Source organism: Alosa sapidissima, chromosome 21 (genome assembly GCF_018492685.1).
Source record: "Alosa sapidissima isolate fAloSap1 chromosome 21, fAloSap1.pri, whole genome shotgun sequence".
NCBI classification, from domain to species: domain Eukaryota; kingdom Metazoa; phylum Chordata; class Actinopteri; order Clupeiformes; family Clupeidae; genus Alosa; species Alosa sapidissima.
The window spans coordinates 30,523,513-30,528,752 of record NC_055977.1 but is presented as its reverse complement, the minus strand read 5'-3'; the positions used below and the strand labels follow the sequence as shown (position 1 = coordinate 30,528,752).

Here is a 5,240-nt window from a genome sequence, read left to right as displayed (position 1 = left end):
CGGATTTCAAATCTTGAAAATGGGTTGTTCAAAGGGAAACAAGGATCCTGAAATTGGATTAGATCACATAATCTATTCTTGGTTTTGATCTGGATAAAACCTTTGTGTTGTTCAAAACTTTTGAGTTGGATTGGAATAAATTTAGTCCATAAAATTAGGATTAGAAAAATAATATATTCACATATATGCAGCTTGAACATATTTCAGTATAAGCACATCTATGTTAAATAAATATATTTACATCTATGTTAAATACATATATTTCCATGCATGTATCAATATATTTCAAAATATAAGTAAATATTCAATATTGGCCACTTTCTTATATTTTATGCATATAATTAAATATATTTAAATATATGACACTAAGAAGAATGATCACATGACCCTTGATAAAGATTCTGATCACATGATCTATATATTTCAGACATATATTTCTCTAATACAGTTCATATTCTACTATGGTTTGATATTTTCCACATTGATCAATAAATATGTCACTATTGTGTTTACTTAAAATCAACCATAGTATCAGTATAAAGAGGAAGAATCACACAACACTTCTGTTATCTTTTATTCTATTTTATTGAAAATCTTTGTTTTTGTTATGGAACCTCAGTTCTGTCACTTTGGCATTTCTTGCCTGGCCCAGCAATCTGGAGTGAGTGTCTGGCCTGGGAACTGCTTCAGGGTGGTCTCTGAATAAGACAGAACATATACAAATAGAACATGCAAAATATTAGTGACACAAATACAGATGCTAAAGTGCAGAAACAATGTTGTGTTATCACGATAATTGGAGATAAATACAAAGTGAGTTGGAGAGAAAGACATACAAATAAAATAAACTCACCAATTATCGTCTTAGTCCTCTCAGGGTCCAGGCATTCCCTCTAAGTGCCTCCTAAAAAATAGCACAATCAATTAGGACCTCAAATAGTTACAGTTTACTAACACAGAAAAGATATATGATGGTGAGGCGAAAATGTGAAGCAGTCCACACAGACAGCCTAACACTTTTACATGAGACAACACAACTAATATATCATATACACAGAAGAGAGAAACATACAGATACACACTGAAAGGAAAAGTTAGATTCATCCTCAATTTTTTACTAAACTTGTACAACCAAGAAGCTGCTATTTCATTAAAGTTAATGAATGTAAATTTTAATGTAAAAGTTCACATCTGTATGAAAACACTCTACAAACCTTGTTGAATAAAAGCCTTCAGACTCACAACCTCCTCTTGGAGAGCCATTATCGCCACCTCTTCTGTAGGTGGTTGTCAGTTCTTGGTTATCTCCCACAGCTCACACTCTACCAGCATTCTCTGAAACCTGCAAGTGAACAGAATTTACAGCATGAATGAGAGTGGCGTTGGTAAAGGGTATACTCGCGTAATATGTAATGTCCTGGGATATTCCCACTCATGAAGTGTCTCCGAGACTGCTATCTGAGACTGTAGGGAAGCTGTACCAACCATCATAGAAAGATATGGTTGGAAAGGTATATTTTCTTTTTTTTTTTTATAATTATTTTTTATTATTTTCATCAAGAAGTAATACATATACCAGCATATACTGTGTAACTTCATATCAGCATCAAAATACAAATCGTACTAGTAACAGTACTCCTTTACTCCACAGGATCTTAACCCACACTCATGCATGCTCATACAGTACTCATACATTCACATACACACCTTCCCAGCCATACACATACTTTGCTCTCCATGCTACCACTCATCCAAATAAACCATTTATCCATATTCCACTCATCCACATATACCATTTACCCATATAACATTTATTCCCACTCATCCATATTTCACATTCACCCCCCCCCCCCCCCCCCCCACACACACACGTTTGGTTTCCCGCTCTCAGTCGTCATACCTAGTTCTTATTACTTAGCCACTTAATTTACAAGGCTTCATATATCGTCTGCCATACATTGTTAAATTGTTGTATTTTGTTCCGATCTTCAAACATTGATTTTTCTATATTTAAATAGTACTTCATTAGACCCTTCCATTGCTGTAGCGATGGGGCCTCTGAATCTTTCCAATGCTTTAAAATTAACTTTTTGTATACTAAAGAGGAGAAGAGGACCATCCATCCAATGGGGTATTTTGGAAAGGTATATTTTCAGTTCACTTTGTGTCCCCAGTAGCTTGAAGCTGATTTCTTTATTCAAAAAGATCAAAACTACTCAAACAAATGTATAAATTCTCAGAAACAAAAGATTATGTTCTGCATTCGAAAATAGACCTTTAACAAAAAAGTTATATTCATAAGTAAACATTAAGTTTTGATTACCTTTGGTCTATGTGATGATGAAGCATCAACATCAACATTTGTCAGTGAAGCATACTATGGGTTGGGCTTGGGTCGTCTTGGTCTCAGGTCTTCTGGTCCATCCTCCGGTGTCCTTGATGTAGCTTTCGAGTGTTGCCTCACTCTCTAAAATGTAAAAAAAAAGGGGGGTTTCAGTGCTCAAATATACTACATGACCATACATGGTACTTTTCAATACAATTCAACTTTTACATTTCCATAATTTAGCATGGGTGTGAAGGGTTTTGCAAGAATGTCAATGCACAAAGCATGACAAAGTAGTTTGATGGTGCACAATAACAAAACACATTACTTGCGATACCATTTCCATGAAATTAAGCACAGTACTTGTGTCTTCAATTTCTACACGTCCACTCTAATACTCTCCAGCACATTAGCACTACATCCTATCTAAAAAAGCAAATGTTAGCTCTAAGTGTTGTCCATGATGCAACAATAGCAGCTAGCTAGCTAAACCTAATAGAATGTCTACACCTTAGGCTAGTATCATAATGTTAACCGTAAACTTGACATTTTCTGCCTTGCATGACAAATCATAAGATAGCTTCTATCTATGCCTATCAATCTACATGCCAGAGGCAAATATACTACCAAATATGGCAGGGAGACAGGTTAAATTCGTATTTCACGGTCATTACAAGTCGTTTTCATTAATTGTCCAAACGTTTCTCAGTGAATTTATTTTTCAAACCCCTTTCAGGTGTAAAACAATAGCTAGCGCTGGCTAATTTATGCTAACGTTAATGTTACAGAAAGTAGCAAAGGTTAGCTTCCAGCTTCCACCAATAATACCATTGTTAATTCGGACATTAACTTATGCAAATGTTATATGAAAGCAATTCAGCATACAATGAAGATCTACTTACCAGCAATTTTGACCACCATGGCCTCGAAAACCGGCCAACTACTTCTTGGCCGCCTTCCTCCCCTCCACCACATAACGTTAGTTTCTACTAGAAACTTTCTAGCAAGATGTTGTCCCATCCAGAGCCGTTGAAAAAGTATTCCTCATTAACGTTAGGTCTACTAATGCAGTCAGTCGGCAAAATACTGGTTTTGCCCTCATACTCCCCGCCAATCCACTTAACCAGAGCAAACGTTTTACATTTGGACTAGTAGTAGCTGTTAGTTATGCTTATGTAGTGAAAAAGCTGCAAACATTTTAACTGTTATTCCAACGACCTTAGAGTACGTTGGTAGTGACGTATTTTGAAGTTGAAGGTAGCCTTTTTGTAAACCCCACCGATCACTGCCTGTGTGCAAATAAGTTAATTGAATATATTCACTATATATGTTCATGCACGATATCCACATATATGTTACATTGCTGGGTCCCACATATACTTGCATATATAGCCTACATTCTTGTACTATATATGTATTAAATATATTGTAGCCATCTATTTAAATATAAGCTGGATGTAGCTGCATATATGTGAATATATTTTTTCCCTTGATTTTTCTGTATGGGATACCCTGTGCTGTAACGTTATAGTGTGCTAACCTCCACAACCCAACAGTATTGCTAACCTCCACAACCCAACTAAAGGAACTGTAGGGGGTGATGTGGGTTGAGGTAGAGTACGTAAGTGTGTGGCGAGCAGGCAGAGCCTCGGTCAGAAGGCTCAATGGTATAGAGTGATGACAAGGAGATGGCAGGTTTCGGTGCAACACAAATGAACTTTATTTGAGTTTCAATTCATCTGTTCTTTTGTTCTTTACTTGTATGTGTGCTGCATCAAAGAGGAAACAAACAGAAAATGGAGTAATTCGTGAAATGGGGTAAATCAGTACAGATCCCAACTCACAACAATAAACTGAAATCATATGGCTATATAAGGTACAACTAAACAATACTTGACATCCCAAGTCAACCAACATCATCTAATCATCTCTCACATGCATCTCTCACATGGGACTCCAACACACCAAACCAACAAACAGTGCAGTAGAAGGGGTTTAGTAGATTAAGTGGCAAGGGCTGCATAAGAAAGGTGGGGGGCACCAACAAGGAGCACCCAAGAGCAACAGGGGCAAGGAAAAACTCCCTTACCAAGGAAGAAACCTTGGGCAGATCCACGGCTCAAGGGGCTAACCCAACTGCCAGGGGTCTTGGTGTGTGTGTTGGGGGGATGACAGGGGAGATGGGATAGTGTGCTGTGTATGTGGGGAGAGGGCAGTGTGTAATATGTGTGTTGGAGAAGCTTCCTCATGAGACAATGTGCTGTGTATTGGGGGGGGGGGGGGTGGGACAGTGTGCTGTAAGTATGTTGGGGATGTGTGTTGGAGAAGCTTCCTGATGAAATAATGTGCAGAGTACTGTATGTATGATGTATGTGAGTGATGACAGTGAAGATGTGTGTGTGGGCGGAAGGGGAGTGGAGCAGTGACTGTGTGTGTGTAGTGTGTGTGTGGGTAGGTGGGGGCAGTGTGCTGTAAGTATGTAGAGGATGTGTGTTGGAGAAGATCCTGAAGACAATGTGCTGTGGATGTAGGGAGGGGGGGCAGTGTGCAGCAAGTATGTAGAGGAGGCTTACTGTAGCAAGCAGTGTGCTGTATGTATGTGAGGTGATGACAGTGATGATGTGTGTGTGTTGGGGATGGGGGTGGGGTGGGGGGTGGGGGCAGAAAGGCTAGGCAATCAAGGACATGGGTAGATGGGTAGATGGAGGAGAAATCAAAAATAATAAATAAAAAGTTCTATGGAGATGTGCAAAAGTTGGAGAAAGTCAGATATATGTGTGTGTGTGTGTGTGTGTGTGTGTGTGTGTGTGTTTTGACGTGTGATGAAATAAGAAAATAAATAAAAGGTCTGTAGCATAGGGAGAGGGATGTAAAAGTGCTAAAAGTCATGTAGGTGTGTGTGTGTGTGTGTGGG

The 5,240-nt window shown here is 38.5% G+C and overlaps 1 long non-coding RNA gene across 2 annotated transcripts; it reads right to left on the bottom strand.

The window, feature by feature from the left end:
* Nucleotides 1-586: 586 nt before the first annotated feature.
* On the bottom strand, nucleotides 587-3,832 carry LOC121695596. 2 transcript variants are annotated; one of them, XR_006026118.1, is made up of 5 exons: nucleotides 3,229-3,832; nucleotides 2,324-2,467; nucleotides 1,215-1,342; nucleotides 854-904; nucleotides 587-698 (listed from the first exon to the last, which is right to left on the bottom strand). It is a non-coding gene; the product is annotated as an uncharacterized LOC121695596 (long non-coding RNA). The 2 variants fall into 2 exon arrangements; XR_006026119.1 differs by having other exon boundaries at nucleotides 2,324-2,463.
* Nucleotides 3,833-5,240: the final 1,408 nt, after the last annotated feature.